This window comes from Bombina bombina, chromosome 1 (assembly GCF_027579735.1).
Source record: "Bombina bombina isolate aBomBom1 chromosome 1, aBomBom1.pri, whole genome shotgun sequence".
NCBI classification, from domain to species: Eukaryota; Metazoa; Chordata; class Amphibia; order Anura; family Bombinatoridae; genus Bombina; species Bombina bombina.
In genome coordinates this window covers 1,432,944,452-1,432,957,130 of record NC_069499.1, presented here as the reverse complement: position 1 = coordinate 1,432,957,130, position 12,679 = coordinate 1,432,944,452, and the positions used below count along the sequence as shown (strand labels likewise).

General features: G+C 34.0%; 1 protein-coding gene across 1 annotated transcript in view; it reads right to left on the bottom strand.

Moving 5' to 3' along the window:
• CERS2 (ceramide synthase 2) overlaps positions 1-12,679 on the bottom strand; it is a 95,488-nt gene that overhangs the window by 52,881 nt on the left and 29,928 nt on the right. The window lies entirely within an intron of this gene.

The window sequence follows — 12,679 nt, the reverse complement described above, 5'->3', positions numbered from 1 at the left end:
TGGTGAAAAACTGTCAAAATACCCTGAGAGAAGAAGAGGCGGCCTTCAAGGGCTTAGAAATTTGGCAAAAAAAGTAAATTGGAAAATTGTTTCAAATTAAATGCCATATCTGAATCATGAAAGTTTATTTTGGACTATACTGTCCCTTTAACAACAGTATGAGATTTTAATATAAAAGGTTTAATTAAAACCAAAAATTTTCTGTATACTTTTCATTAACTTATTTTGTCTCCTTTAATTAAACTTTTAACTTGGAAAATTGTTGGTTTTCTAAATTCCAGAGTCTCTAAAAGTAATAGGGGCTGCCATGTTGGAATTTAAGTTTTCCCTTATCTGTCTTTATTACTGATAGCAATTAGGGACAAATAATTGGGCAATAAAAAAAAAAAAAAAAGAGAGACTATCCAAACAAGGCTGTGTGAAACCTAGCATTATCTTAAAAGGCTTCCACACAGCCTTGTTTGCACAAATAGATGAATAGAAAACTAGTTCAAACATGGTGGCGTCCATTACTTTATAGAAGTTAAATTTAAAGAAACTAAACCTTTGCACTTATATTTCCAATATTTAAACAACTAATACAATTGTAAAATATACATCTACATATTATTCTAAGACTAATCTTTGCTTTGAATACATCATTATGTCTAGCATAATTGGAGGCTATGGGTTACATTTACTAATGGCCTAACGGTAGACAAATGGGCTGTCAATCACCTGGGTTGGAGAAGTCCAGGAGAATTAACAAATGCCACTTTAGATTTGACGACCGCAGCTTCTTAACTATAGCCTGCAGCCTCTTTAGAAAGTGCTCCAAAACGGCATTTGCAGCTGCTGAAATAGAGCCCTCTGTGCGTTTGTCACTCCTAACTGGCTCACTGACCATTTCCAGCTCAGAAGCTGCAATGAGTTGCAGTTCCAGAGAAGAACTTTAGCTATATATTTCACCTCTTGGTGAAGGTTAAACACATAGAGGAAAAATAACATTCTCTGAGGAATTGTTAGAATATGCTTTTATGTTAATCCTCAAAATGTATCTAATAGTGCTAGGAACAAGGAATTTGTTTATTATGTTGCATCACAGATAAGAGAGGTTGGCACCATCACCTACTGTTGTATAAAAACAACAGACTTGGCTTGTATCAGAACTATAAACAGCAGCACCAAAAAAAAAGCAAACATTTTGTTATGGGACAGATATAAACCAAATTTAATATATAAACCATTTAACAGACTCCATTAGGAAAAACTGATCATTGGATACACAATTTCCTTTAACGGCTAACAGATGCAAGCTTTCACGCCATGATAAAATATATACAGGGACGACCACATTCTGCATTTTCTGAATGTATATTGGAATGGAACTAGTCTTGTTTATGACCCCCATAGATACATTTTTGTCATTCGTGACATTTTCTTTTTGTTAGTTTCCACTGCACCTTTAGCGAGAATAAGCTAAAGCTCATACTACACAATCCTATAGTTAACCCCAGAGGCAGAACTGTTTTTCACTTTCTGCAATGAGATTTATTTTTATTTTTTTTAAATTAGGCAGTTACACTAAAGTACTGCAATGTAATGAATAAATGGAGAATAAAGCAGTTTATATATAATTTATATATTGCAACAGTTGAAAATTGCATTGCAAAATAACTGCAGAGAAAAAATAAATTTTGATTAGCTTTTGTTTTTTTTAAATAATTTTTATTGAGGCAACAATGACGTACATAAATAGCATTATATACTTTCATGGCAACATACCTATACATACATTAATTCTTGCACACTTAATACATAGGCATGTCTTACAACTACAAACAGCATAAATTCCTAAACAGTAGGAAATATAGTAGGCCATGAGCGGTACCTCATTTTATATATAAATATTTTAACATGGACAGAGCATAACATAAATGATAGTCATAAGACCTAGTTTTCTTATACAAACTCTAAAAAGAAAAGCCATAGGTCTTCGGGTGTCCATAACAAACAACAACAAGGAAATGTGATACTCTATATCTGCTTAATGCAGTACATAGTCAGGTAACAAAAATAAAGGTATTCTATGGTATTGAGTAAACCCATATTTAAGAGAAGCAGGGTCCTGGACTTTAGATATTTTATATAGATATGAGTGAATTAGCAGCCTATAATGCATTCGCAGATCTTCCTGTAAATAAAAAAAATATATATAAACATTTGTGCTGATCCTATATTTATCATACATAATGCTGTAAATATTAGCACAGCCACAGTTATATGAATCTAGTAGAGTAATCAATATGAACTTAGTGATATAATGGTCCCCCAACAATCATTATGTATTCTATTTGCAATAGCAAAGAATGGTATATCTGTGCAGTACGTATTAGCTCCCCTAAAACATGTAAAAATGAGAATGGAACATACCTCAATTGAAAATTAGCGGCCGCTTTAGGACCATGTGTGTTGAAAATAAGTATGAGGTAAATGTACGGGGTTATAGCTCCAGGAGCCCTCTAGGACCTAACAGATTGGTAGGGTTCTATATAACCTATATTTATTTGAGTATGACAGTTCAACCCCAGTCTCCCTAATAGAAATATCATTCAAAAAAGGAAAGGCAAAGCATGTGCAGTACTTAAATGAATCTATGACTCGCAGCATTAAACTTCTATATGCACATAACGCCAAACTAGGTAACTAAGTGCAACAAAACCTAATCCTAATCTTAGTCAGGCCCCCATTCTAGGAACCTAGCATGTAAATAAAACATATCTGAGAGAGACCTAGATGTAATAGAGAAATCATCATGTGTGCAGACAAAAGTACATATAGGCGTGCCTCCTATGTCCATGAAGAAATGGGCCAGACAATGAACTGAGAATGTATAGACAGAATTTTGAGATCTCTGTCCATCACTGAGCCCAAAAACTAGGAGACCAGGTCTCCTCCACTAGCCAATACCGACACTGAAATATCTGCAGAGTCCCAAACTTTTCGGGGAATGGATCACATCAAAGTATGGTGTCTCTCTTAAGACTCTGTGCTGCACTCGCCGAAATTGAACAGGGCCAATTGGAAGACTAAGTTGCAAAGTAGCCTGTAGGCAGAAAATGGCGTGGCGTACCCCGAGTTCGTGATACTGCAGCACACTGTGCGTTCAAAAGAGGACATCAGTTCTTGCAAAAGCACACAAGTCTCCCATGTTCAATGTATCTGTTAGGTAGAGAATGTCACTATTCTCCGTTTACCCGGTGTCCCGGGGGGGGGGGGGCGAGCTCTCTCTTCTCAGAAGCCGCCAGAGACACTCAGCAGTCCAGTCTAGGGAGTCCAGTTGCGTTGCAAACAAAATTTTTCATATGATTCCAGTCAGCAAGGTATCCCCCATGTTATAGGGTATGAATTCCCTCTGGATGGCTTTTTAATTTCCAGATTACAGGCAGAATGTAACACTGGATTACAGAGTTCCTAGTTTAGCGGCCATCTTGGACCATAGCCCGGACACGCCCCCTTGATTAGCTTTTTAAAACGTCTTTAATGCATTTGTTTCCTTTGCTGTTGGTCTAATATCACATAATTAGAAGAAAAAAAATGAAGAAACCCTCACATTCAGGAGCCTCAGCTTTGCAGACTGGGAAAGACTAGGGGTAGTGTTGAAAAAAATCCCTGAGAGACAATCAATCAATGCACTGCAGCTTTGCTCCGTATTGGACCGTCCCCTTTTAAAAAGTGCTTCGCTCTGGATGTATTGTGTTAAAGAAAACATTTACACAGTGCAGCCAAGAACAGCTTGGTGTGGAGCAGCGCTGCAAAGAAAAAAGTACTAACAGTTCCTCAATTTGTCCCATTCTTTCTGCACACAAGCTGCATTTTCTGTGATGACATCTCAGATCAGAGCATGTTCTGCCTTGGGTAGTTAACCCCTATAAATATTATTCAACCCTGTACACAAGTTGAGGGCTCCTGATAATACAGTTCAGGCGCCCTCAAATTACTTCCTTCCATTTATGTCCTATAACAGGGCATGAAAATCCTGGGAGCTATGTAACTACAGATCACTGCATTTTACCTCAAGGCCACTAACTTTTATATTTTTCTACATGCATTTGTATACAAGCACCCTCAAACTGTTTGTCAGCCCTGTCATATTGTATGTGTTTGGCATTCTAATTAGCTGCTTCCCAGGTCAGAGAGCAGAAAACTCTAGGATGAGTAAAACATTAATTTTCATTTACTTAAACTTGCTCTGTAATAGATTAGTCATAAATTTTTCCCATTTACATTTTCCTACAGGTGTGGCTGAAATAGGACTCAAGGAAATACACATTTCTATATAGCAGTGTTTTTCAACCAGTGTGCCGCGGCACACTAGTGTGCCGTGAGAGATCCTCAGGTGTGCCCCGGCAGACTGACAACAGTGTGACATATTTTTAAAATTTTGCTCGTTTTTTATTCCCAGTGCAGGGGTGTCCCTCTTTCAAATTTTAAAAGGTATGCGACAGGCTCATCAGGCAGACAGGCAGGCATCATTTACAACCATGTGTTAAGAGAGGGTATAAGGTGCGCAAATCTATCCCCTGCACACACACTAATCTGCTCCCATAAAGCAGATATATTAGGAGATACTGTAAAAATAAAGAAGAGTGTGCGTGTGCGCTGGCAGCTGTGGGGATTAGGTCCAATATTGATTAAAACATGACTGACAATTTTTAATTATATATATATATATATATATATATATATATATATATATATATATATATATATATATATATATATATATATATATATATATATATATATATATATATATATATATATATATATAAACCACTATATAGTGTGTATGCAATTGTATAAGGCAAAAGACTATTATACGTTAAATAAGTTCAAAGCAAAGAAATAATATTATATTAACCCCTATATAAGTGTATATGTAATTGTATATAGCAAAAGACTATTATACGTTAGATAGGCTCAAAGCGAAGAAAGGAGTAATCTTACAAATGGAAACGTGTTAAAAATGTAATCTATTTATAGAAATAAAATAATTACATATAAAAATTGAACATATGACCGGTCATGTACATAAACATATACAAAGAAGTAAAATATTGATCGAGATATCTGACAATAATTAGAGCAGTTTGACTCTGTGCAACAGGGGGTTAGTCTATATTAGACTATGAAATATAAGATGTAGCGTTAAGTCTAAAAGACTTTGTTCACAGTTATGTAGACTTTTAATCCACCTATGTGCTGTTCGTTCAAACAGGTAATCCTCAAATAGAAAGTTCCGTTCCTAGTCAAGATAACCAATCAACAGACAGTTCCGTTTCTTAAAATGTTAGATCAGCAACCAGTATAAATGCTTTGCTAATATGCGTCCCAAATAATATCCTTTTCACTGTAAAAGTGACAAAATTCAACCTCGCTGTAGGGCTACAACAGCTCTACAGTGCCTACCTGCTCTTTCTTGAGCTGAATCGTCCGTCGGGGTACGGCACAGGTGTCTGGAGCGGCTCCTGTCAGCTGGTGGTGTCACTGAACGTCTCGGAAGTAGATCCGGCTAAGATGAGAACTCTGCGCAGAGTGTTTTGGAGAGAGGTAAAGTAGTTCCAAACAATCTCTTGTAATCCTTGACAGTAGTGCTGTTTTATCACTTTGTGATTATCTGTCCTTCAACGCGTTTCGCCATGTACCATGGCTTTATCAAGATGGTTCAGACATGTTTTCAGCTTCTTTATATACATATAATTCGTCTGATTGGTCTGTTAATTTTGATGACGTCCCTTCTTTAAGGTGGATTGTAAATAAGGTGGATTGTTGTAATTGTCAGATATGCTTTTCAAAGCTACCGTATCTCTTTTCTTGTTTCACAAAGTTTATACTCATCAAAAAAAAATACAAAATACATAAAAAGTAAAAGAAATTATATTTATTGGACAATTTATTACCTAAAACTACTTAGCAGGAGCCATTAAAAAGTACTGATTATAAATTTATATTTATTAATAATATAGAAACTACAGGGATAAAAATTATACAACAGAATTGTTGTTAAACCGATATTATGTATTAATACATATCATTCGGTCCTTTGCAGCTTCAAGTTAGGGTTAACTTTTGCTTTTATACATATATATCTCAAAAACAGGAGGTTAAAAATGATTCATTTTAAATATTGTATAGGACTAGTATTCCATCGATAGATATGTATTTAAATTATATTCATATATAGTGAGTCTCATCATATTCCTTATTCTATATATGGGGTCATTCGTATATTTGCTATATATATATATATATATACATACATATATACACACACATACATATATACACACACATACATATATATATATATATATATATATATATATATATATATATACATACATATATATATATATATATATATATATATATATATATATATAAACATATATATATATACATACATACATATATACATATATATATATATATATATATATATATACACACATACGGGATGCATTTCTCGCTAGATGTGGCTATGTCATATTTTAGCAAGTTATTACAATCTTAATAAAAAATCCTAATATTAAAAAAAATATATTAATATTAAAAAGCTAATTAAAAATCCAACACTAAAAATCTTAGAAATTCCCACTATAAAAAATATATATATATATATATATATATATATATATATATATATATATATATATATATATCTAAATAATTTAAAATCCCCAGAAAATGGTCTTATCATTGATACCTAGAAATACTTATAAAATAGGGGTGGGTATTTTTGAAAGGGGCTCATGTTATCTTCACTCTAAAATAAATGGGTGTAGATCTAACTCTGAGTTTAGTCCTTGGGGATACAGAGTTTGGAGCTCAAAAATAAGTTCTGCTTCTTTTCTAAGGAGCAGTTTATCAAAATTTCCTCCTCTCCATGGTTTATTGATTCTAAATATGCCCCAATATTTGAGGTCATTAGTATTGTTGTGGTGTACTGTCCTAAAACGTTCATACAACCTAGTGTCCTGATCCCCTTTTTTGATTAGGTTGAGATGTTCTCTAATCCTTGTTCGCAAAACTCTAGAGGTCTCTCCCACATGTACACTGGATCAAGTATATGACCCCCCTTATCACTGCATCTAATGGTCTCTATGATGTTGTATTTTTTACCCGTGTTTGTGGACTTATACTCCTTACATTTGGTGCTGTGTTGGCAGGCTTTACAGATGTAACAGGGGTAGTACCCCTGTAATTTTTTTCCGGTTAGATCTTTATCTTTTGTTAGATTTATTTTTTGCTTAAAATCACTAGGCGCGAGGATATTCTTAATGTTGGTTGCTTTTCTAAAGACAATACTACGATATTCGGAAATACTGTTCCCTAAAATCGGATCTGATTTGATCAAATGCCAATGTTTGTTTAAAATTTTGGTTAGATGTTTATGGTGACAATCATAGTTAGTAACTAGAGGTACTTTTAAAGTTTTATTGGTTTTATTTTCAACTCTTCGCTTTTTAGAAAGTATATTCTGTCTATACATGTTTCTGACTTTAGTGATGTTTTCTTTTAAAATATCATGATTGTATCCTTTTTCTAGGAATCTATCTTCTAAGATCTTGACCTGTGTGTCAAAATCAGAGAGCTTCGAACAATTCTGTCTAATTCGAAGGAACTGACCCATGGGGAAGTTGTCTATCCACCTTTTTAGATGACAGCTATGTGTGGGGATATAATTATTGGCATCTGTCGTTTTAAAATGGTTTCTCATTGCTAGTTCCCCTTGTTCTATATAAATATCCAAGTCTAAAAACGTTATTTGTTGCCTGCTTATTGTGTATGTGAATTTTAAATTTAAATCATTCTGATTTATATTTTCAAAAAAAGTGATAAGGTTGTCTTCACTCCCCTTCCACACTATTAAAATATCATCAAAGTATCTTTTGAATAGCATGAGGTTTGCTCCCAGCTCATGCTCCTGGGTAAAATGGTGTTCCCATTTACCCATGAATAAATTGGCATAGCTGGGAGCAAACCTCGTGCCCATTGCGGTACCTTGTACCTGAAGATATATGTCATCGTTAAATGCAAAAACATTGTTTTCAAGTATAAATTTTATACTGTTTAAGATGAACTGTTTGTTTCATTTGCGTACTGTTTTCACTTTTTAGGAACCAATCTATAGCCGCAATACCTTTATCGTGTTGGATACTGGTGTACAGGGAACTAACGTCGCTAGCTGCCAAAATATAATTCTCTTGCCATTTCAGGTTTTCTAGTAAATTCAAAACATCTGTAGTGTCCTTGAGGTATGATGGCAATTCTTGGACATATTTCTTGAGTTTTGTGTCTACATATAAGGAAAGATTTGAACAAATGGAGGATATGCCCGAAATTATAGGGCGCCCTGGTGGATTAGATAAATCTTTATGAATCTTGGGTAAGAAATAGAACATGGCCATTTTAGGATGTTTTTGATAGATGAAATAGAATTCTTTGGTGTTAATTATGTTATTTACTTTGGCCTCTTTTAAAATGTTTTGTAAGTTTGTATTAATTTTGTTCATAGGATATAATTTAAGTTTTTTGTAAGTGTCTGTGTCGTTCAGTAGGCGGTTGGCTTTCCCCTTTTGGGAAATTAATCATTTTTAACCTCCTGTTTTTGAGATATATATGTATAAAAGCAAAAGTTAACCCTAACTTGAAGCTACAAAAGGACCCAATGATATGTATTAACATACAGAGATAATATCAGTTTAACAACAATTCTGTTGTATAATTTTTATCCCTGTAGTTTCTATATTATTAATAAATATAAATATTAGACTTTCTATATATTTATAATCAGTACTTTTTAATGGCTCCTACTAAGTAGTTTTAGGTAATCAATTGTCCAATAAATATTTCTTTTACTTTTTATGTATTCTTTTATGTATTTTGTATATTTTTTTGATGAGTATAAACTTTGTGAAACAAAACAAAGATACGGTAGCTTTGAAAAGCATATCTGACAAGAACAACAATCCACCTTATTTACAATCCACCTTAAAGAAGGGACGTCATCAAAATTAACAGACCAATCACAGACGAATTATATGTATATAAAGAAGCTGAAAACATGTCTGAACCATCTTGATAAAGCCATGGTACATGGCGAAACGCTTTGAAGGACTCAGACAGATAATCACAAAGTGATTAAACAGCACTACTGTCAAGGATTACAAGAGATTGTTTGGAACTACTTTACCTCTCTCCAAAACACTCTGCGCAGAGTTCTCATCTTAGCCGGATCTACTTCCGAGACGTTCAGTGACACCACCAGCTGACAGGAGCCGCTCCAGACACCTGTGCCGTACCCCGACGGACGATTCAGCTCAAGAAAGAGCAGGTAGGCACTGTAGAGCTGTTGTAGCCCTACAGCGAGGTTGAATTTGTCACTTTTACAGTGAAAAGGATATTATTTGGGACGCATATTAGCAAAGCATTTATACTGGTTGCTGATCTAACATTTTAAGAAACGGAACTGTCTGTTGATTGGTTATCTTGACTAGGAACGGAACTTTCTATTTGAGGATTAGCTGTTTGAACGAACAGCACATAGGTGGATTAAAAGTCTACATAACTGTGAACAAATGCACCAATACTTAAACCGATACCGCCAATTCCTAGCCATACGCCATCTTGTGGCGTTTTTCAAACTGCATGTTCCCATTTCATTTTAAGCTGGAGTAGAGACTTAACTAAAAATTGTTCACTTCTGTTCTGCCAATACAAATTGCTGCTGTTTGTATTATTGTACGTCAGGGCAGTGTTCCAAAAGTTGCTACTTTACAGCTGGAAGCCTACCTGGGAGAGACCACTGTACCTCATTCAGGCAAACCACTGAAGTACTGGGCAGTTAATAAACTGAGATTTAATGGCCCAAAAATATCTTTCTAACCCATGCTGTAGTATGAAAAGTGAAAGACTGTTCAGCTTAGCGTCAAAAGTCCTTACGGATAGCAGAAACAGACTTATAGCTGAACATGCAGAGATGCTTCTGTTCCTTAATAAGAACTTGCCACTAACTTTTGAAAAATTATTCTAATTGATAGATTGCCTGTTATACTGCTAGTTCCCATCCTAAACAATTGTGCTCAAAACATACTGTACTCTGAGGAACATCCTTAGCCAGGGCTGGACTGGGAATAAAAAGCAGCCCTGGAAAAATATGAAGACCAGCCCTATTTTCTGTTGAGTCAGTAGAATGCTAATGCCCCATTTTTCTCAAAGGGGATTACTGGGTACTCCTTCCCCAATATTATTTTCAGAATTAAATTATATAACTTTTTATTAAGTACAAATGTCAGATTGATGAGTTATATAGGCACCCTACAAACCAATTTCATCCAGTAATCACCCCTTTAAATTGTAGCTTCCCAGCCCCAGCTGCTGCAGCTGTTATTTAATGTTATTATTAATATATATTATTGTAATATTTTTATTTATAAACATGTTCTGTGAACTTTGTGACAACAAGCACATAAAACTTTTATTATTTCAAAATGTCTTTTGAGTTACAGTTCATAATTATAAAGAAGCAATCTTAAATTATTAGTCTGTATTGTGCTTGGTAAACTGTCATGACATAAAAAAAAAAAAAAAAAAGTATCGGTAATTGGTATCGGTGAGTATTTGAAAAAAAAAGTATCAGTACTTGTATTCGGTCTTAAAAAAGTGGTATCGGTGCAACCCTATATATAATGGTTTATACATATTTTAAAAATTGTCAGTCATGTTTTAATCAATATTGGACCTAATCCCCACAGTTGCCAGCGCACACTCTTCTTTATTTTTACAGTATCATTTACAACTAGGGTTGCACCGATACCATTTTTTTAAGACCGAGTACAAGTACCGATACTTGTTTTCAAATACTCGCCGATACCAATTACCGATACTTTTTTTTTTTAATGTCATGTGACAGTTAACCAAGCACAATACAGACTAATTGTTTAAGATTCCTTCTTTATAATTATGAAGGACTGTAACTTAAGACATTATGAAATAATAAAACAGTTTTATTTGTCATAAACTTCACAGAACATGTTTATAAATAAAAATATTACAATAAAATATATTAATAATAACAACAAATAACAAATATAAAATCACAACCAACCAAAAGTGCAATACAGTAAAAAATAGAAAAAATAGTAAAAATAGAACAATGCACTGTTTAATCATGGGGAACAACACTATGGGCTAAATTACATTTGACTGGTAAGTTCTACCAATGCTATGCTAAAGTCTATGGGGTTGGAATAGTGAACAAAGCATTAATAAAGCTTACCAATCAAATGTAATTTAAATCTATTCCTATAATTGCAGGATGAGTGCTCATTGGAATTAACTTAATTTTTGCCATGAGTACTCTTGTTGCAATTATATAAGCTAACCTATGGATGTTCCTCAGAGTATAGTATGTTTTGAACATCATTGTGCAAGATGAGAACTAGCAGTAAAATAGGCAATTTAGCAATTAGAATAATTTTTCAAAAGTTAGTGGCAATTTCTTTTTAGGGAACAGAACAGAAGCCTCTCTGCATGTTCAGCTATAAGTCTGTTTTTGCTATCAGTAAGGAGGTTTGACTCTAAGTTGAACAGTCTTTCACTTTCCACACTACTGCATGGGGCAGAAAGATATTTTTGGACCATTTTAGCCAGAGCTGGAAATCTCAGTTTATTAACTGACCAGTACTTCAGGGGTTTGTCTGAACGAGGTACAGTGATCTCTCCTACAATAATACAAATAACAGCAATTTGTATTGGCAGAACAGTAGTAAACAATTTTTAGTTTAGTCTCCACACCAGTTTAAAATGAAATGGGAACATGCAGTTTGAAAAAATGCCACAAGATAGCATATGGGTAGGAAGTGGAGGTATCGGTATAAGTATCGGTGCATTTGCATGAGTACAAGTACTCATGCAAATACTTGGTATCGGTACCGATACCGATACTAGTATCGGTATCGGTGCAACCCTATTTACAACCATGACATATTGACATTCATTATGATTGTTTGTGAATGAATGTCAATGTGTCACGTATAGTTTGTAGGAGGCATGGCATCACAATACATACAGTGTGTGTGTATGTATATATATATATATATATATATATATATATATATATATATATATATATATATATATATACACATACACATATATACGATGAAGGAAGGCACTCACTGGTCTTTTCATCAAAACTTTATTTAGCGTGACGTTTTGGGGACGCACGAGGAAGGGGAGTGTCCCCCCGAAACTTCACACTAAATAAAGTTTTGATGAAAAGACCAGTGAGTGCCTTCCTTCATTATATATATATATATATATATATATATATATATATATATATATATATATATATATATATATATATATATATATATATATATATATATATATATATATATATATATATATATATATATATATATATATATATATATTATTTTTTGTAATTTTCCTTGTTTGGGCCTTGCACCCAGGCCTGACTGGGGTTAACTGCCTAATAAAAGGCACTACAACCCAAGATAGCACACAGGTTGAAATAGGAAACTTATTTTCAAAGAAAGAGAAAAGTAGCATAAAGGAGCTAAGGCTATGGTGGGAAATTGAATTTTTGCAATTGTATATTGATGAA